Genomic DNA, 22520 nt, shown 5'->3' with positions numbered 1-22520 from the left:
ACTACAGTATCCAAAAGCATGAAATGGAGATTTATGATACCCCTGTGTTTTCCACTTCACTTCATGTAATGCAGGGAAGGTAAAGTGTCTCTGGCTGCACAGTATCCCTCTTTCTTTTTTTCTTTTCTCTCCTTTGAGCTGTGTGCTGCGTGATTAGAGGATAGTGAGAAGGTCACTGACCAAACTTTATCTTTCACACAGTTTCCCACAGCATGTATTCCTCCTAGGAAACATTTTCTCAGCTCAGGTTATTTCCAGAAATGTTCTCAAACTATAAGAACAGTCCTTGCAGTAAAACATTTCATTCCCACTTTTTATCCTTTATCTAGCAGCGCAGTGTTGACAGCATTTATGTTTCTTCTATTGACTGGGCCAAGAACAACAGGATTAATGAGGTTGTCTCTTCATGAGTGCATTATATTTTTTCCTCTGACCTTTCAAACATGGGAATCTTCTCTTTGCAATATTTCTTAAGAAAGGAAAACCCCTCCTCGCCAGGGCCCGTTTTGATGGGGGCCGCCAGGGTGGGAGCCCGGATTCCCCCGTGTTTGGGGCACCCTGTGCAAGGCTCCGTGCCTCACGCTCAGCGAAGTATGGGCCGAGGGGAAGCTGTGAAAAAGCAAAGCAGGGAGTAGCTTTGTTTCCTTGTGCTTTAAAGAATTGGCCAGGGGACGTAGGATATTTTAAGGACTTTCTCAAGCTCTGAAATTGTGATTATAGATCTTGTGCAGCTGCCTGCAGACTGTCTTACTGCAGGAACTGCTCAGGAGGTGGATGGACACAGATCTGCTCTTTTTTTTTTTAATTTTTAATTTTTATTTTTTTTTTTTCTCCAAAGGATTGCATATGTTCAGGCTGGGCAGGCAGGGGAAGGAGTTGTTGCTGGGATTGCAGCCTTCCACAGAATGCTCTTGTGCTTTATCTTTCCTCTTCCTGATTATTTTTGACACTGGGTAACTGGAACGCAATCAAGATAGGATCATTTCTAAGTGCAACAGGACAGGGAACGTGAGGAATTTTCCCAAGGATGGGAGCACAAGTATCTTTAAACACAACAAATAACTTTGCACATATGACATCTTTTAGTTAACCTCCTCAAAATACGTCAATTAGATAAGCTTACCATAATTAAATTTTTGCATAAGATTGTTAAGGGTGACTTATTCCCATTTTTCGTCTGGGGATACAGAGGGACAGAGAGTCAGAAAAATTCCCACTTGCCCCAAAGCTGTAATACATATGCATGTCTCTAAGATATTATTTATTCTCTTGTTGGGAAAGAAGCACCAAAAATGTGTGCACTCACATGTTGCATCTTTTGGGAAAGTAAAGCCTTTTACAGAAGAAAAGATACTTTAGTGTCAAGAAGCCACTTTACCTCCTCCAAAGGTAGAGGGTAGAGAAATTGGCCTGATGTTTTGGAGAGGGAAACGGAGGAGGGATAAGTAGAAGTGTTGTATGTGTGTACATAGAGGTGTATGAATATATAAATATAACCGCTCCAATGATTTAAAAATAGCTATACAATGAAGTGGAAAGAAGAAATATTGCAACACTTGCGGAATATGGTTTCCATAGGTGTGGAGCTCTGCTGCACACAAGAAATTCATCTGCTATACAGGAAAAACAGCACTTATCTGCTGATTTTAAGAGAAAGCACAGTGCCCAGGGGACTCTGTCAGAGGCCTCCAGTGCTGGCTTTGCTTGCTGTCCCTGGTGCCAAGGGCCACAATGCTGGGCTGAGCTCTGGGCTGTTGTCCAGCAGGGCCAGAGCTCAAGCACCCAGCTTGGGCTTTAAGCAAGCTTGAGATCTCTGTGTGCAAATTTAAGTTATTCTGGAACTCCGAGAGCAAGCTAAACGTGTCGTGTAGACATCACCATATTCATCCATGTTATGCCTAGGAAGAGAACAGAAATAAAGATTCCTGTCTCCTTGCTGTAGCAATTTAAATAATCCCGTGTATTAGCTCTGGAAACAGGACAGGATGCTTTTATGGCATTTTGAGTTAAAAAGTCATCAGAGAACCTAAGATGTTTCTGAACAGCTCATCAGAGTAATATTTCATGAGATTTTGAAATATTTCATGCTGAAAATAATGATGCTTATACTGTAAAGAAGGTAATTCCCCTGTGCACTCTCTTCAGGCACTGGCAATAGTCACTTGCAAGTACCAGGAGACCACTACTTGGAGGTACTTACTATATCCAAGATTTAAGCATGAGCATATTCCATGCCTTAAATTTGTGTTTCCTGGCTTTCAGAGCTTTGAGTTTTGTTGCTTGAACTCTCGTTTCCTCCTTTCAGGATTTCTATTGTAGCTGAACTCGAGAGAGCACTTAATAAGTCTGCTTTTGCTTTTGTCAGCGTTTAGAGCCATTAACTGTACACACCTCTGATGGGGAAGTTCTTCTATGTTTCTCTTCTAATAATGTACACAGAAGCCTAGTTCTGCTGACTTCTACTGTTATTTAGCTAGAATAACTTGATAAAACTAATGAAACTGCAATTTGCTTTATGTTCCTTTAAGCAATTGAGCTCCCTGCCATTCACTTGTAAGATATTCTCATAAATCCTCGAATGAAAATAATGTTTGGGTTGTAACCCTCAAGACTTTAAGATTTTTAAATCCTGACACTTCAGGATTTAAAAAAAAAAAAAAAAAAAAGAAAAAAAAAAAACAAACAACACAGAAAGACAACTGTATCTGTGAACAGTGAATACATGTTTGTGTAGTTTCTCTCATTTGCATTTGTTGGTAATTAATTAAAAAACATGAGTTTAATTAAACTTGGAGTTAGGGGATTCATTAAAATAAAAACAAAAAGCATTTCAGTTAAAAATGTAAAATAATTTGTTCAGTGGAGTTAGTTGGTGCAGCTTAAGGATTTTCAGAGAAATACCGGCAATACTAAAACATCAGGGACTGCCGCAGCGCACGGGTAGAGGAAAGCAGCTGAGCAAGGAGCGGGTGTGCACTGGCAGCAAGCAGATTTCACACCGTGGGTCCTTGAACTGATATAAGTGCATTTGCCATCAGGTTCTTTCTGGTCTGAGTCCATGGCTGTGAAAAAATGACATCCATACAGGTCTAAACAAGAGGGTTACAGAGTAAATGAAGATAAGATTTTTAAAATAAATGATAAACTTCTTAAAAATGAAAAAAAAAAAAAAAAAAAGAAAAAGAAAAAGAGAAGCCTTAGGGAAATAGATCTCTCTCATACAAACTCTGTAACTAAATTAAACTTATTTATAATATCCTGAGAAGTCCTTTTTCTTACCCCTTTTAATCACAACTAATTGTCTTAAACATTTGTTTTATTTTTGCCCCTTTTTTTTTTTCCCAACTCTTTGGAGCAGGGAAGGGGGTTTAGTTTTTTAAGAAAAGAGGTGTTATTCTGTTGTTGAAAGGAATAGAAAAAAATATGTATATATAATTAAACCTAATATTTATTAGACACTTTTCTAACCTGCTCTCTTTATTTCCGCCCCTTTGGTAGGGCTGGGCTTATCTGATCAGCAGAAGAGAACAGACCCTCTTTAGGGAATCCTCCCATGCAGACAGCAGAAGTTTTGCAGATTTTGTGGGCACAGGCACAGGAGCTAACGCAACATTTGCTCAGTTACATTACTGTGCTTGTGGGGCTGGAGAGCTACTGGAAAAGGAAGCCTCTCAGCAGGATTTTCTGATTTTTGGTCAAACTGCCCTCATTTTTTTTTTTTTTTCTACTTTATACTTCCCTGGAAGTATTTAATTTGGGGAGTAAAGATTTATTATAATGATATATAATACTCACTAAAAAATTCCAAGTTGTATTCATCAGATTCAGTTTCCTGTTTAATTAAGATACAACGTGAACATGAAACGTTTACCGGCAATCTTACATTAGTTAGCCTAGGGATGTGTTTTGAGGGTGGCTTAGTACCTATGTGCAGTATGTTGGGCAACATAAATTGTTGTGCAGTATGTTGTGAGTGTGAAAAGGACTGGATGTAGGAGAAAACAAACACAAAACCTATGTTGGATCTTTGAGACGAGGAGCTGCCTATAGGTGCCTGTTTCCCACACCGCTGGGTGGGAGGGCTCCTGCATTAACCAAACACCTACGCCAGCCATGGTGCAGGGAAAGGTGGCCTTCATGCACAGAGAGCAGATGCTCCACAGCTGAAGCCTTTCAAAGGAGACACCTACAGAGCCCCTGGCCTTATGGGATAACTGAATCGTACATAAATAGTCTTTAAAGGGAGCATTGTCTGTCTTTTTTTTTTTTTTTAACCAAAAGAAAAAAAAAAAAAGGAAAACTAAGTGGGTTTTTGTGTGTGGGTAAAGTAAATATGGTTAGAAAGACATGACTTGTTAAGAGCTTTTTTGAGGACCCCACACTCACAAAATCTTTTAGGTCATGTGTTTGCTTTCCGAAACATTTGGTAAGTAATAAGTGCCAAGGGACTATATGCACTCCATCTGGAATTAGCAGATTCCTCTTTGTTCAATTGTTCCTAAATTTGGAACCAGCTGACTTGCTTAAAAGTATTTTGATTTTCTTTTAAATAAATATGGGAAATAAACATAGCCCAGGACCTTCAGAGAGGTGCATTATTAGTCTTCTCCCTGGCTCCATGAGCTGCCTAAGTCTTAAAGAGGCATTTGCCAATTCTGATGCTTGCTGTTGCTTTATGTTAACAATTTGTTTGGAGTGGCCCATCATTTTTGCTTCCCTTTTATAAATAGTATCAAAGAAATCAGAGATGGAAAAAGAACTATTAGGTCATTGAATCCACTCCACTGCCAATGCAGGCTTGTTCCCTACAGTGTATTTTTTCCATCTCTTTGTCCAGGTTAAACTTGGAATTAAGTTTAAGAGCCTGTAGGTCTGATGAGAGGTACAAGAGCAAGTGGAGATTTTACTCTTTTCTTCTCTCCTTACTAGACAAATATCTCATTTCTATCTCTACCTTCCATACATAAGAAAAAGTCATGTCAAAAGATCAAGTACATGCTTTTTCTTTGCAGGTGTTGTAGATTACTACTTTATCCCTGTAAAAATTTAATTTTTGCTTGGGGAAAGCAAAAACTGAAGAGAAAAGCAACACTTCTCCTATCTTCCCTGGTGATCTATGACAACAAAGAATAAGAGCCTGAGACCAAACCACCTGCGTGTCCAGTAAGCTTATGAAAAGATATTGTTTCCTTGAGGGCCTTTACAAATGTTAATAACAAAACAAAACAAAACAAAAATCACTTCCTCCTTTAAAATAAATAAAATGCAAATGCATGTGAATGAACACTTAAAAGAAGTGAAAGAACACCCTAGAATCACCTGAAATTGCACCAGATTCAGAATACAGAACTCATCTCGGGGGCCATTTGACACTGCAAGTGTTTTCAATGAAAAGCTTGCAAATCAAAGCTCAGAAAGGTTGTCCAACGTCGTTACACTTGGCATGAAAAGAATTATTAAGAGGTGCGGATCTGTAGATTTGGGATCACAGCCTAAGATATTCAGTCTGTATATGTTGGTCTGCGTCCATGGATTCGAGTGGAACGATGCCTGTTTACAACAGCTGAAGACGGATGATCCACTCTCTCCACTGACTGCAGAGAAGCTTAGGGAGACTTGCTTTCCTAAGTCAGAGCTGGCCTTTGTGAACTGTGCCTTACGATTCATTACAGAGCAGGATCAAGGTCTTTATCTTGTTCATGGTTGCTCAGAATTTTGTTTCATCCAACATTTGTTCAAAATATAAGCAAACATTTTATTCCTGCTTCAAGCTTTTATAAGAGTGCAGCACAAGCAGATACATATTTTCTGTATGGCTACAAGGTCTTTTTATTTGGTCTAGATACACATCTGTAACTATTTTACCAAATCATGTATTCATATGTACGGTAAGTCAAAGGAGCTTAAGTTTTCAGTTCTTACACTGAGTCACAATCATTCTGTTTTGCAGGTTGCTTATGTGCATCATGTTTCAGCAGCCTAAGGGTTTCTCTAAATCATTATTCTTTTCTCTTCTAGCAATACAGAACTTAAAATTTAGTCAAACATTAGCATGGGCTAGGGAAAAAAAATGATGAAAACTTATTTTCCTCTGTCAGTCAATCCTTATTCCGAAGATCAAACCCGTATTTCCTCTGTGTGCTTGGAGAAGGTATATTAGTGGGATGAAGTGCTAGCAGCACTCAGATGGATCTGTTGAAGATATCACTGTTTGGACTTGACCAGAACATGTCAGTACTGATTGGTCCTTTTAAAATTTAAGGTTATGGGTGGGTGTTCAGGAATTGCACCAAAGATTCATGGAGATGAAGATATCTGCATACAACTTAGATTAACAAATCTTAATTCTTCAAAGCAAACGAGCTCTCAGCTTTAAGAAACATGGTACTGTGGACTACCAGCTGTAGTTAATATATGTTAATATATATATTTATATTCTACGTATGCTTATGTTAGGAAATATTCAGTAGAATTTTGTGATTTGAAAAGACAGACATTTGTTGTCTTCTGCACCTGCAATGAGTAAAAATATCTGCTATGAAAGGTGATGTCATTTGTGAAAATTTCCTGAACCTGTCCTCCTCAAGAGTTTTTTTGATGACAACAAAAGCAGAAATATTCACTCTTGTTCCCAAAGAAATTAATTAAAACATTGCTATTAACGCCTATGGGAGGACAGAACCCCATATAGCTATATAAATGAAGAATTTGTGGTTTCTTTTTGATTATTTATAAAAGGTCATTATTGGTTACTATTTATAAAGTTGTGAAGAACAACTTTGTTATGAAAATAAATTTGTTATTTGTATCTTGTAAGTCTTTTATGAAATGAATGTGCTTATGCTTCACGTTTTATAGTCTTTTTATATGACTTTATATGCTCCTAAATGTCATTTAAATTATAAAAATTACTGATGGATGGCAAAAGACTTAGTAAAAGATGGTAAAATGCACAAAAAAGCAAGCAGACATACCATACAGTAGATGAAGCAAATCCAAATTTTAGAACAAAGGAAAACGCTATCAAAGTTTAGATCCTATAAACCATGGTTTCTTTTAATGGGCTTGAAGGAAGGCCCCCTTGGCAGGCCAGGGTATTGCAGTCATGTTGTAGTTAGAACTACTGACTTGATTCTGTGCTGTTTGTGGAGATGACTAAGTTGTCATTTTTAATTAGCTTTATGCTCTTCTCAAAGGCTAATTACTTTACTTTTTATCAAGATTACTTGATTGGCAATGACAAGGGTGCCATGGTTACGTATTTTTAGAGAATTCCCCAACCTGCACAATTATATGATTTTCTGTTCCCCCTGGATTGTTTGTGCAGTAAAGCCTTTAGTAAAGTAATGCTTAAAAAAAATAACCACCATATTTACTATTGATATCATGAAAAAAAAAAAAGTACTTTTTTTTTTTATTCAAACTTTTATTTTATTTATTTTTGGCAGGAAGGCCAGTGCTAATACACTTAGTCAGTGTGAAAAGCCATCACCCTTAGTTTACCTCTGTCAGTGACACTAGTGCTGCTCTATTACCTTGGCTGAAGTTACCTCAGGCAAACTGAATTGGAGATGTGAAGCTTTTCTTTTCTTTTTTTTTTTTTTTTTTTCCTCTCTGCAGTTGTGTATCCTCCCTTGTCATCATGGAAATCTGGACTGATTTCAACACATACTTATTTCAAAACATACAAATATGGCAATCAGATACTGATGTTCAGAGCATTTTCCTCCCTGTTTACCCAAATTTTGTTGAAAAGCCCTTGAGATAAGAAGGAGTGCTGCAGCCACAGGTGAAATCTCTTTTCTTTAGCCACCTGTAGATTACTATGATATATTCTTGTTTGAAACAGCAGCTGCCCAAAAGGAGGTGCTTGTGTGAATGTTGCCTTGAGGGGGGAGACAGTGCAAGGGAGGATGAAAACTTCTCTGACGTTTTTCAGAATACAGTTATGCCCTGAGAATCACTACTTTACTCCTGTTCCGCAACACATAAATACACGTCAGATGTGTGGTAAACCAAATTCTCTCAGGAGCTTGTCCTGAAAGAGGAAAAGACATGATGATTTAAAGGCTACATCTGCAGCTCTTGCAGCTGCTTCGGTTCCTGCTGCTGGAGGAAAATTCCCTGCATCAACAGCCTCTCGACACAGGGTCTTGGAGCAGCTCCTGAGGCAAAAGCCCAAGGGAACCAAGCACTGTCACTAGCCTGTTGGACAGGCAAGGAGTGGGAAGTCACCATGCAGCTCACACGAACATGGTCGCTTCTGCTGTCAGATGCCCCTTCTGACATCACCTTTCCTGCTGTGTTGTAAGTGGAAGAGGACTCCAACCCATGTAACACTAGTTGCATTCTCCAAAATCTATGGAAAGTAAGATTAGACAGGCAAATTCCTAAACAAAGTGAAGGTCATCATGGTGTGGTACTGGTTTGGCATACCCTTGTATTAAAACTCACAGGAGGAGCTGTTGAAGGCTGTGAAGCCTGCTGGAATGTCTTCAGTTGTAGGAAACACGTGCGACATTTCTGTAAGAAGGCAGCTGAAGATGTGAGGATGTTCTGGAACGAAGGCTTGCACAACCTCTGTGTTTTGACGTTATTCTCCTCAGTGATAGACTGGGAACGTAGCAGCTCCAGCTACCGCAGCAGTGCGGTGTGATTCCTTCCAGCCTACGTGTAAAAACCACCTTCGTATTGAACATCCCTCCTCCTTAACAAGCTAGTAACACATCTATGATTTCAGCAATTAAAATAATTTTTTGTTGCTATTTGCTTATGTTAACACCCCAGAGCAAGCAGAGAGACAAGTCAGGTAGGCCAGCAGTTACCTGGACTCTGGGAACAGGGGTTAGGTGCCCTGATTCCTCTGCAGTGAGAAAAAGAGGCAGGACCAGACCCTAAATGTATTAAATGCCTTAGTCCTAAGGAATTTGATGGAAATAGGTGCCTAAATACTGTGGAGATCTGGTTTAATCTCTATATACCTTAGTTCTTTATCTGTCATATGAGGATAATAATTATACAGCGAAGTATAACAACAAATGCAATAAGGAAAACAAAGTGCTCAGATACTATAATCTCTAAATGTAAAAAAAAATATTAAGATCTAAGGAACACAATACGTTTATTTCTTTTTTTATGAATCTTTTTTACGTAGTGCTATCCAATTTTAGAGAGAAGTGTTTACCTGCTTGTTGATTAATTTACAGTTGTGTTCCCCAGCTGCAATCAGAGCAGTTTCTCATTCAGAGGCTTATTAAAAGCAAGCATCAAAGAGAAGGTAAGGATACAACTCAACTTTTAGAAAGGAGAAGAAAAGTATTTATTTCTCAATGCAAAACTGAGGCTTTTTTACTTCTAAGCTAACTTTCAGCATCTCAGCTTTCTATGTGAAGCCTTGCTTCCAGTATAAATAAATGATCCCACATTCCGTCATGATAACATATGCTCATGCAGAGCTCAAAATTAGAAGGAATATGAAGTGTTCTATTAATTGCATGAATGTTGATTGTTAAAATCATGTGCTAATTGGTAATATCTGTGTGCAGTAGGTTCCTGCAATATGTGTTAGATTACATTAACTGTGCTTGTGACTCAGATATCAGGCATTATGCATTTTATAGAAGGATTAAAAAAAAAAAAAAAAACACACACACAAAAAAAAAAAAAAAAACTTTGAGTAATTAGGTTCTATAGGCTATTGGTGTAGAAGAATTAGTGGAAGATTGTGTAAAGGGTATATGAAGTTAGAGGCATGAAGAATACTGAACTCAAAAGATGCATCTGCTCCTCTTTCCCATGGTGTGCTTTCCCTCAAACACTCTCCAAAGTAATTCTCACCATGTTTGCCTTCAAGTAATTCCCAGGGAATGAAGTAAGAGCTCTTTCTCACAAAGAGGGCTACCACGGTGCTTACAATATAAATTTGACTGTTTCCTTTTTTTTTTTTTTTTTTTTTTTTTGAGTGAGCTTTCTCAGTTTTCAGGTTTCTCCTTTGCATTCCCTAGGCTTTGAACCAAGAAATATTCAGGTAAGTTACAGATAAATTAGATTACCACTGGTACTCACCTATAAACGTGGAACTTGAGCATACTTAGCAATGTGACTCTCCTCTACCAGATGTGCTTCTTCTCCTTTCCTAATCCCTAGGGAAATTTTCATATGGATCTGTTTTGTTCATTGATGTTTCAATTTTATTGAGTGCCATGGGTATTTATCAAAACAGGCAAAATAGAGGGAACCAAAACTTAAATCTAAATATGGTAAGTTATGAGTGTTTTTAGGAGGTGTAATGGTGATTTTCAGTCCCTGTGTTGCAAAGTTGTGGTGAGGGACTGGGAGATGAGTCTAACACAAAAGCATGGGGCTGCAAACTTTGATACCCAACCCATATGATATTGTGTCATCCTCTTTCCAGCAGAAAAATAAAATAAAATAAAAATATTTGTTTATTCACATTTATTCACAAGGGATATATCACTCCTCTCCTCTCTCACACACTAGTATTGTATGTTGGCTTGGCAGATTTTGATTGAGCTCTCTAATGTGCACAGGTATCATGTGCCTGCCCACTGCAGAGTAAGCTGGTGGGAAGGGTGGGAACAGACCACTGTTAATTCATGAAAGCTTAAATATTCCCCAAAGGAAGGTTCGAAGAAGCAATCATTAGGAAAAAAAATAAATAATAAAAATAAAAAATTAGAGGAGATTTCTCAGTTGTTCAAAAATTAAAAGAAAAAAAAAAGAATAAAAATTAATCTGTTTAAATGTTTCATGGATTGCATTGAGAAACATATTTAGAATGGAACTGTTCTAACTAGCATGATTTTAATTCATTTTACAGTGGACCAGCTTGGTAATGATGCAATGAATTAAAACACGTTGTCTGAGAGGAAAAATGGATGCAGTTTTGGTAAAGAGAGCATTTACAGAAGTGTTAGAAGTCTTGAGCCTTTTCAGGGCTATTACTCTAATATCTGTTGATTTACTGATCTTGAAACAAGCCAACCTCATGGGTTCAAGAGCTTAATGTTAAGGCACATTTCATCAGTTGTCCTGAGAAATGCCACATATTTAAGAGGAAATCAGTTTTAGCCCCCATCCAAAATGTTGATGCTGAATCAAACAGTGCATGAACTATATTCAGAGTTTTAATTAAAAGAAAAGCTGACAAATTACTCACATTCTAGTGTTCATCGGATGGTTATCCATTATAGAAAGAAATATTTTTTCTAATGTACATGCTCTCATACATGAAATAGTTTCTAGATTTATTTTATTATAATTGTAAACTATGGCAAAAATACTTCATCTTACCTCCTTAAAAATGTTTTCCAATTTCTCAGCAGTCCCTCCCCTTGCTCTTCCCAACTCTGATTCACAATCTGATGCATTAAAAAGGGTGAACAAATGTAGATGAGATGACCACTGGAAAGAGGTGGAAAAAATAACAATTAAAAAAAAAAATTAACCAGAAGAAAATTGCTTACTAATTTTTAAGATACAAAGGTTAATCTGAAATGACTACCAGCCCTCGAAAGGTTAACTGTCATATTAAATAACAGGGACATACAGTGGTCAGTGGCTACCTGGGGGAATAAGCTGTTAAATTACTTACTTCAGTTCACATAATTTACAAAGAGATTAGCTCCTTGCGTCTCTGCCTGGCTGAAGCTTTGCATATTGGAAGCTTTTGTCCCCATCCTGGGTCCATGAGAGTCTGGATGCAGGTGGGCGCGATGGGATAATTGGAACGTGTTTCTTTGGACGTAGAAGTACATCAGGGAGTGGGGCAAGTTGTCACTCTGTAGGGAATAATAAAAATTAGGTTACTCTAATTTCTTTTGAACAACTATGGCTACATGGGTCTCTATGGGCAGTGGCATATTTCCCAAATGTGGGGTTTGGGTTGGGGTCACCGAGCCAGTGCTGGCAGTGAGGAGATGCTGGGGAGCACCGGCAGCTCCGCCAGCAGTGCTCCATGCAGAAGCAGGCAAGGTCTGGTGCACCCAAGACTGAAGGACGTCACTAATTTTAATGAAGCCGAAGGGAATCTGGGACAATGCTGGATGTGTTGATGTGGGCTATTCTTTTCCCGTTATTCTCTGTTCCATTGTTCTGAACTGGCAGGATTTGGCAGCCTGGAGGTAGATGTCACCACGTAACTTGCTGTCCTAGAGAGCTGCTCTGGAGGATGGATGAGAGCTGTTGAAGGGCCACAGTGGCCCTGAATGCTCTGATGTTTGCCCCTAAAATCAGGCAGGGAAGGACAGGCTTACAGGGCTGTGTTGATTGTAGGTAGCCCAGCAAAAGCCTTGGTGTCACTAACACAGTGACTGTGGGGCAGCGCTAGTCCCCAGGGTCTTCTCTTGCCCATGGACATCCCTTGCCTGCAGGCCATGACATGAGCATCCTACTAAGCTGGAGGCCATTCAGGGCATTTCTCAGGCCACGTTGAATTCAGACGTCCATGTCCTGTTTAAAAAGTGCTTTTTGCTACCTGCCAGGCCACTGAACTGGCAAAAATTATTTCTCCCTCCCTTCAAGAGCGATGGTTTCCTGCTGTTAATCCAAACCATAATAAAACCTTAAATATATACTGTGAAAAATGTTATGCCTACTTAAGCAAGATAGTTGCCTGTAATAGTGTGCCATAAAGCAATCTGAAATGTTTATTGTCTGCTCCCCAACTGCAGTTTTATTTCTTTTTAGCAGTTTTTCTATCTACAGAATTTTCTTCACATTGAAAATTTCAAAAGAAGTTTTTTCCCTTTCCCTGGATACTCAGTGATTATTTGCAAAGCAGATCATGCTGCCAGTACAGATACGCACATGCATTTTTTCAAAACTTCCAGTTTCCAAAACTATTCTAGAAAAAAAAAAAAAAATCATTTAAATCAATAGAAAGCCTTGATATGATATGCTTTAAAGGGCAGCCTGACTTCCAAAGGAGCAGATAAGGTAAAACAAGATCTCTTTTGTAAAGACTGAAGTAGGAAATCAGGAAAAGAAAAGAAGGAAGAAGGGGAAAAAGAAAAAGTAAAAAAAAAAAAAAGTTAGGGGGTGGTAAAGATGTTGCTGCTGGATCTTGCTCCAGAGACAAAATGTGTGTTTCATTGCCATGAATAAACTGTATCCAGGGAGCAAGCAAATGAAAAAGTGAGGACAGGAGATATCTTATTTTTGTTGTTTGTTTCCAAAGAGTCCACCCCCACATAGGTCACTTGGAATTCATTTGTCTACATCCTGGACTGCACGTAGGGGAAAAAAAAAATGCCTGGGATCTGAGAAAGAGGAATGCGATAGGGCATGGGAATCACAGCGTCACGGTGGTCACCAGAGCATAGTTTGGCTTGTCTTAAAACAAGCAAGCACCGTCAGACCTCTGTAATACCAGCAAATCGGCAGTGCTATCAGGCTACCTATCAGGGGCCGAATGCTTGAGAAAAAGTGTGTGGGTTTTCAGACGGAGCCTGGGGCGTTGGAGGGCTCTCGGAGCTGCTGCTTTCCTCTTGACATCCAGCACTGCTCGGTGACCTCGGCAACAATCCAGTGTACTGTTACAGTTCATTTCAATAATTAAACAGTTCAGGGATGGCAGGGCTTTCTTGTTGTCAATAGAAAATCAGGGCTGCAGTTGCTTTTTTTTTTTTCTCCCCTTTCCCTCCGCTGAAATCAGAAGTGTTTGTTTTTAATTATATTAGCTAGAGACAATTAATTTCACAATCGGAACAAAAAAAAAATGTTTTGCGAGAAGGACTGGCAACTGGTAAATGCAATTATTATTGTAGCACATTTTCAAAAGAAGAGATCCCAGCTCCAACAAAGTCATATGTATAAAATTTCAGTCATATAATATAGTCTCAAACAGCAGATTTACTCTGCAAAAGATGGGAACTGCTCTCCCATCTGGAGCTCTGTTCTGTTCGTGCCACGTGGACCCGTTTGATACCCGCTCCGGAGAAACACCAGCCAGCACAATAGGCCACTGCCCATCAGCTGCTCTGAATAATTGGTTGATATGCCATTTTAAACTTGCCTTACATGGAGATGATTAATATCAGCCTCCTTTTAAGTGCTGTCTTGCAACAACAACTTAAAAAAAAAAGTCTCTGCGCAAACAGCAACATTTACATTTTTTGCTGTTTGAGCAAAAATGAAAATAATTCAACTTTATGTCAGGGGTGTCTTGCAAAACATCCTCCAATTAAAAGTCTATTTTTTGAGGAGCTGGCTGCGCCCCTTTCATTACCCATCTGGCTCCCTCTCAGCTGCTCCCTGCCCAGCTCGGGGCTGCCGCTCACTGGTGTCGCCAGCTCTTCTCTGTGCTGGGCTGTGGGGCTGCTGGGCCATGGTCTGCCCTCACTTGCACTGATTTTCTCTTATGGGAATCAGTGACATTTTTGTGGATTTATACTGCAAAAGGGCTTGGACACGGCTATGCTTAAACTGTGTGCCCAGTAGGTTACTGTGGCTGGAGATAGGAGTTAGTGAGGCTCTGCAGGGTGCACAGAGAGAATTGGACATCCCACAGAGAAAAGCACAGCTCCATGGGTCTGAGCAGGAAAATGCTTTGATTCAAATCCTAAGCATCCCACGCAGGGAGGCAGCACCCCTGCCTTGACACTGTGGTGGGCACCCCTTTGCTTGCAGTCCCCAAGGCAAGGTGCTCGCATCTTCACTGAGGAAGTGCTGTGCTAGGCAGTAAGAAACATGGTTTCATTGTCATTTTCTTGGGAGAACTCCACCCTGTGGAGCCCTCTCTTTAATCCAGCGATAAGGAAGCGAAGGTGGCAGAAGAGACAGCGAATGCCTCTCTGTGAAACTTTCTGTGAAACTTCACTGTCTGTGAAACTTTCATTTTATGTGGGTGTAGCTGAGTCCCTACTGAAGCAGCCCCAGACACGAAGCAAAAGAAGCTTCAGGAGAAGTGTGACTTGCAAGGGCCACCACTCTGGTGGGATGGGGGCGGTGGTAACCTCTATTTCCATCCCTTTTTAAAGGCTGTTTAAACATTTGACATTAAAATACTTAATGTATATATTCTGTAAAATTCTGTTAGTTGCCTGGTGAGTCTGTCTGTCAAAATGAAGCCATTTTTAAGTTCCAAGCACCAAGTAGCAGCTGTGCAAGGAATATTTTCTGTGCTAAAGGTCTGAAACAGAAGTTAAACTTAGAGCTTCATTAGACTGGAATCTAAGGCACTAGGTTGCAGGTAGGGTTATCAGCTTGGCCTTTAAAGTTCACACTTCCAAGTGCAACAAAACTCTCACGTAGCAAACTGGCCTTAGCTGGAGGAGCAGGTAAAAATAACCTCTACATAATACCCAAATTCAAGGACAGAAGAGAGTGGCTACCCACAAAACATGCGGTCCCTTGTGAAGGGTCTGATCTTGCTTTCAGGGGGAGTTCCCCAGAAGCCTACTGAGCAGTGCTGATTTATATCATTGTCAGAGAGATCGGCTTTGCCCTTTGACTATGTTTCCAGTTCCTCTGCTTGCCTTGTTGTTTTTTCTTTCCTTTTTTTTTTCCTCAGGGGAAGTCAGGGGGGAGAGGTGAGAGGTGTAGGGGTGAGAGGGGTGTAGGGAGGAAACCTTGCAAAGCTGAAATGAAATATGAAGTTTCTCATTCTTTCCAGGTAAATGCATGCCAAATCTTGCAATGATGTTGGCATGCTCCCAAAGTTGCAAAATAATGAAGAAAACGTTGAGGTTAGGACTCTGTGCCCATTTTAGTAACATGCCTTGTAAGTGCAATTAAAGCTGCCACTGGTTTGACCTCAACAGACACAACAAAAATAGAAAAGTAAAGGAGAGCTAAAAGATAGCATAGAAAGGTTCTGAAGTATCATCTTCTACCTGCAGTTTCATTCCTAAAAGATAATAATTATTTAGGGACTGAGGGTATTCTGGTATACACATCCATGGTAGGTCAAGGCTGGCCAGCCCAACATGAGATGTGGTGCCTAAAAGCAGATATTTTAGGGGCTACACTGCACTTGTCTAGTCCATAGATGAGTTGGTTACCAACTGTCAATGTGGCTCTTGTAGACATTTGGACCACCTGGGAGGTTATCTTCCTACTGCTTGTATCTAGTTGTCCAGACCTGTCTTACCACAAGGGAGACCCTAACTTTGTCTGTAGGATGTATAAATGTATAGAAGCATAAAGGTAGTTTAAGGACACTTAAGTCTTGCTGCCACTTGCTATTACAATTATTGATTAATGCTGTTATTACAGTGAGAGGCCTCTCAGTGTGAAAGCGTTTTTGTTATTCTTCGGTCTCCACCATCATATTTTTTTGCAGAAGTTACTCATGACAGATGCAACTTTCCTGGCTCCAAAGGTAGGGAAAATAAAACATAACGTATTGCAAAAACTTATGAAAACAAAGCAACTGGAATTCCCATGCTGTGTCCCTGTTCTGGCTGTAATAGGCTGAAACCAAGCTTTCTGAGCTGTTACCCTCAAAGGACATTGCACAGTAAGGTACAAAATCTTACAGTAACATTTAAGAAGCACTCTGATCCTGGGAGTCACTGTAATGGCCTTATAAAGACCTGGAGAAGAATGATTTCAGTGTTCTATTATTCAAATTCCTATCCATCTATAGACAAAAGGAAGATATATATATTTTTTACCCCTGTTTTTTGTACGATACTATAGAAAATACCAAAAATGCAGGAACCCCTGGTGGTACCAATCAAAGTGTTCCTGGTACATCAGTGGGCAACATAGACTGACTGTGCTTTTTTCCTGCTGCAGATCTCCAATCCAGTTAAAAAAAAAACAAAACAAAACAAAACAAAACAAAACAAAAAAACAGATGTGAACTGTGAATATCTCTTAGAAACTGCATAGCAGAGAAGAAAATTCTTACAGATGTCATGGACAAGGAGACTTGAGCTTACTCCCATCAATTTTGGTGGTAGGTTCAGACTCACTGAACTTTGGTTGTCCTCCTCAAAGTGACACAGACAGAATGGACTGGGAAACCAGAAGTTTATAGTTAGATGGTTGCTTCTTTTGGAGCCAGGAACTGCAAACATAATGACATGATTACAGCACTGAAAAGTGATCTAAAGTAATAAAACAGAGGATATTTACCTTGAGGACAGTTGTGTTTTGTTGTATATTTAAGAGAAATAACATGTTTGGCTAAGATACTTTTAACACACAGCTTTTTTTTTTTTTTTTTTTTTTTTTTTTTTTTTTTTTTATGTAAAGGTTTCCAGAGTGACTCATGAGAGCAGCGCTCCAATTCCTGTTTCGTTAGCTGTCTCAGTAGATATGAACTGAGCTGTTGAGAAGATAGGAACTGCTGCAAACTTACTGCTAGTTCTTCACCAGCAATTTTAGCTTTTGGTCCTTCAGATTCATTGACATTATCATTTTTTTTCTGCTTTTCTGACTGAGATGAGATTTGTACTAACAGGCAGGAGTGTTATTGTTCAACTGCTAATAGCTAAGTGTTTAGCAGGGGTAAAGGAAGCAGGCTAGTTAAGGACATAGAAATACAACTTTCAGTGTACTTCAGGTCCCCCTACCTGCTGCTGCACTTTCCTTATTCACTTTCAAAAACTTAGCTAATCAGATCTTGACATAGTTTAGTTTTCCTGATTTCTGCAGTGATGATGCACCACAACCTCGATCCTCTGTTATCTGAAGACCTTTTAATTTACATGGGAAGTATATGTGTGACTAATTTATACCACTTGAGTTTTCTTTTTACTCCTGTTTCCCTTCCAGCTTGCTCTTTAGCTGGAATAATATTTTCTCCTCCCTGATGTTTACAGACTGATACTTTAACTAAAAGTGATCCTGTTTTTTAGCTTTAACTAAACTGAATTCTTCACCATAAACTATTTCAGAGCAAGCTCTAGCAGCCCTCTCTACCATGACATTGCTACTTCATCCTGGAAATAATTCACCTGGTGCATTCTGAGACCACACTGGTTTTTTCACAGGTTTATGTTAATAGCTAAAATTGTCAGCTAATAAACTCAGATGTATATTCTCCCTGTTGCCTCCCGCTTGTGTTAGGTAGAATGAAATTTAAGTTTATGAACCAAATCATAGGTCATAAAAGTTTTCTTCTTATTTTTATTTTTATTTTTTTCTCACATATCTTTGCGTTTTCTACTTCTGGCTGAAACCAAGGGCAAGAAAGCAATTCCCCTGAGTCTAAACTTGGAGACCCTTGTTCAGATGAAATGTTCACTCTTTAAGGGACTTAAGGGATTTAAGGGACTTTGTCCCTTAAATGAGGACAGTCAATAGAAATCTCTGCCAGCCTTTCTTTTAAGATATGGTCTGAAATCTGTGTCCATGTAGCAGCAGCTTCACCCATCTTAGCTCAGCAATAATAAACCAATGGTTTCAATGCTATTAATTTATGTGTTTATACATTATAATGATGCAAATTTGGCAAAGACTTATAAAATCATGCATAAAACAGAATTTTCCATTTCTTCTGTGTGCAGGTCTTCCACCAAGGGCTGGGAAATGCATAAATCTCTTCCCTGTAAGAGGAAGTATTTCTCCTATTGGCACAGGTGTGGCACTTCCCGCTTTACCTTATCTTAAGTAGAGGCTAATGCACTGTATTTCTTTCTTGGTGCAGTGGTATCTCCCATATGCATCTGTAGAAAATTGTTGGAAAGTATTCTACAAAGACCAAGAGAAATGCCAAAGGCAAGTGCAGAGGTGAGACTTCCTTAGGTTTAGATGCCAAAAACTCTATCGGCTGTAGAGGTACAGCAAATTCTCTTTTCATCACACATCAGCAAAAATGGGAGAGAGAACTTAGGCATAATTTGTTCTTTAGATGGAAGAAGCCATAGAATTGGGCCTTGAGGAGAGATTGCAGAATTTGTTTTAGGATTAATTCCAGTAAACCTAAAACAGGAAGTGGATTTTAATGAGGGTCATTTCTCTTTTTATTATGCTTTCCAGATTCTAGGGCTTCAGATAAAAATCTAAGTGTTTCACTCTTTGCTTTAGCTAAAAGTCAGTAAACAGCTTCTAACACACAGTCATGGTGATAGAGTCCTTCCTCTTGCGCTAACGCCACACTATGTTAGCACTTGAACTGCATAAACATTTCTCATCCAATCGCTGATTCTGCTACGTTTGACAGTTGATTTCACAAGAGATAGACCATTAACTCTGAAAATAAATTAACAGAAAATAAATACATTTTAAAGTGAAAACAAAATATAACAGTTAAAAAAATAAATAAATACAGTGAAATAAAATAGACATTAAAATCACAGTAAACGAGTATCTGAATCAGAAAAAGAGTCTAGACCCAATTGTTAGTTACTATTGTTCATTGGAAGGATGCCTGACTATAGCTGTAGTGATATCTTTACAAAGTAGCTTTGGCTGTAATGCTACATTGGTAACTCGTTCCTGGCACAGTGCTTTTCCAAAACTGTGGTGCTAATATCAGCTGAGGGTGTCTGAAGGGGACTCTGTCACTGGTTGCTATGACTCTGAGCTTTGTTTGTCCTACTCAGAAGAAAAAAAGCTCAAATTTATTCAGAAAATAAATGAAAAAGTGCCTATGGGCTGTACCTTCAGATCAAGTGAACTAGGGAAGGCTTCGTTACTTATTGGCTGTGTATGAAGGTTCAGCCTCTGTTCTCATCTTGTCATGCATTGTTTTCACTTTGCAGAGTGAACGTGACTACGTGGGAAGAAGAGTGAAGATTCATGCCCAGAAAACTTCATTCTTACCTCACACCAGTTTTACTTCGTGTTACTTTGATGAACATGCTAGGATGAGATCGGCTAGCTGTACAGTGAGATGAGCATCCCCTCCATAACACTCAACACACTCAAAACCAGCAGCTGTAGATCTGCTGATACACTCCCAGCAGTGCTGACAAAAAGTTAATGATGCAGGACTAGGCTTCCTTTGCTGTTGCTTAGGCTATTTTAATTGATATTTGAGATGAACGTTACTCAGAACTGAATAAATGGACGCACATATTACCACCATCAAGTGTTTTACGCTCAGCTCACCTTCAGTCTCTTACTGTCTAATGGAAACATAAAATACCTCATTGCTGTGTTCATTTTAACTAGTTAGTAATATTCAGTGGCTGCATCGAAAACTGTTTATAGTAAAGAGTTTCAATACTTTTACTTTAGTCGTCAGTGTGGATTTCTAGCAGGACATACCCTTGATTTTACTTGCAGATGTGACAATCAGGATATTTACAGCACGGGATGTGACCTTCAGCTGCCCTGGGTAAGTCACCTCCTGCACACTCAGATGTCAGCAGTTTAATACTGAGTGGGTTAAACTTGACTTTCAGGCCTCATAATTTGCTATTTACCGTTTTGCCTTTCATTTCTAATTACATGCTAAAAAGTTATCTAGGAAAGTGGTCAGTGCCTTTTGAGCTAATTTAAACACCCTTGGAAAAAGGTGGCTGTTTGCCTCCACCTAATCTAATAAGAACTTCCAGGAGAAGAACGGACCTCTTGCTGTGAGGGAGGGACCCCCTACCATGGGGTGGACTGTACCCATATGGAGCAGGATGGAGGTCCATACTCTAGAAAGGAAGCTCCTACAGTTATAAAAGAATAATTATTTAATGTTAAGTAAATTCATTTTGAAGATAGCAGTGTCCCACCTCACCCCAAACGGCTTCCAGCTCTGGATTTCGGTACATCATCAGACTGCTGAAGCCATATCACCCTCTCTTAAACCTTAACAAGGCCTTGAACAACCCTTGCAACCTTTGCCACCTTATTTTCCCTGGCTCCCACATCACTGTGAGAGTCACCAGCCCTGCTAGACCACACAGAATATGTGGGCCACACCTCAGTGCCTCTCTGTAGGGAGAGGTACTTTCTGCATTTGGGAAGTAGCTAATTGGACTACACAATTGATTCACTTGTCTGCTTTTGGAGGTTAATTTTTCAGTTTTACATTTACTATCTGATAAGGCTCGTTGCAGTTTTGAAAGTTAATTTGGACATTAACTAGTATCTGGTTCATATCCTCGAGGATTAATAAAGATTAAGTTACTTATGAATAGGTATTCCCTATTGTTTAAATAGAAATAGTTTAAAATATTTGAAACTCCACTCTTAATAAATGTGTTTGAATTCTAGTACCTGACTGGTTCTTAAGAAGCCTAAGAAAGTTTTGTCCCAATTGATTTTAATAAAGTAAAACAACCAAACCAAAAGATTCAAGCAACAAAATATAAAGATATCTGAATAACACTGGACGTCAAAGAAAACCATCTTATGATATAAAAATATATGAATCTGGCAGATTTTGACACTTGATGCAGACGGTATATTAAGAAGAGCTAAGAAATGTTTTCAAATCAACACACAGGCAAAGGAGTTCCTTCACATTGGTTGTTGGCAGTGTTAGTTAAAGTGCAGCGATAAAGTTTAGTAATTTTTTTACCTTCCATAATCATGGGCTTACCTGGGTCAAAAGCATTAGTCATGGATATTCATTACAAACTGCAAGCTCATAAAAGACAGCATATGGCAGTACTGAATTTCTTGCTATATAAAGTTAAATTCATAGTTATAACATCTGTGCAGAATTTGGAGTCCTAACAATTAGACTGAGGTCAATGTACTGAGGTAAAGATTGATGGCATTCTGTAAATCTTAAATGACAAGTGAAATAGGTGTAAAATAAACAAAAAACTTTATTTCTTATTAAAGAACAGATAGCCGGAGTGTGAATGTTAAGTGCTCAGTAATGAGGACCGAAAGAAGTAGTATAATGTTGTGGGTTGTGTAACTGGGTTGTAATGCAGAAGCAGGAGGTACTATATTGAGAATGTTCTTGATTGCTTTTTGTGTCAATATAACAGAAATAATAGCTAACAGCCATGGAGTAAAACACTATGAACAGCAACCAGTGAAATTATTCTCCACTCAGACTGATTCTTGAAGGTTTTTAAGTGAGGCGAGGAAGTAGCTGGTTGTCGTGGTTTAACCCGGCCGGCAGCTAAACACCACGCAGCCGTTCGCTCACCCTCCCCCCTCCCTCTCTGGGACGGGGGAGAGAAATGGAGAGTGAAGCCCGTGAGTTGAGATAAAGACAGTTTAATAAGACAGGAAAATAATAATAACAAAATAATAATAACAATAATAATAATAATGATACAATGGTGATAATACGAAAGTAATAGTATGTACAAACAAGTGATGCACAATGCAATTGCTCACCACCCGCTGACCGATGCCCAGCCTAACCCCGAGCAGTCCGGCCCCCTCCCCCCAGCTAGCCACCCCTATATATTGTTTAGCATGACGTCAGATGGTATGGAATACCCCTTTGGCTAGTTTGGGTCACCTGTCCTGGGTCTGTCCCCTCCCAGCTCTTACTGCACCCCCAGCCTGCCCGTTGGCAGGACAGAGCAAAAGGCTGAGATGTCCTTGGCTTAGTATAAGCACTGCTCTGCAACAATTAAAGCATCGGGGTGTTATCAGCACTCTTCTCATCCTAAGCCAAAACACAGCATTCCACCAGCTAC

General features: G+C 39.3%; 1 long non-coding RNA gene across 2 annotated transcripts in view; it reads left to right on the top strand.

The window, feature by feature from the left end:
* The window catches only part of LOC101799047 (uncharacterized), a 43345-nt gene extending 21239 nt beyond the window's left edge, over positions 1-22106 (top strand). The window contains exons 4-6 of one of the 2 annotated variants that reach the window (XR_011810543.1): positions 7621-9277; positions 18480-18551; positions 19677-22106. This is a non-coding gene — a long non-coding RNA (uncharacterized lncRNA). Of the gene's footprint in view, positions 1-7620; positions 9278-18479; positions 18703-19676 lie in introns of both variants that reach the window. The other variant, XR_011810542.1, reaches the window with a different exon arrangement.
* The last annotated feature ends 414 nt before the right edge of the window (positions 22107-22520 follow it).

The sequence above is a fragment of the Anas platyrhynchos genome, chromosome 7 (assembly GCF_047663525.1).
Source record: "Anas platyrhynchos isolate ZD024472 breed Pekin duck chromosome 7, IASCAAS_PekinDuck_T2T, whole genome shotgun sequence".
In the NCBI taxonomy this organism is placed as follows: Eukaryota; Metazoa; Chordata; class Aves; order Anseriformes; family Anatidae; genus Anas; species Anas platyrhynchos.
Note: the sequence above shows the minus strand (reverse complement) of the source record. Positions and strands in the feature narration are given on the sequence as shown.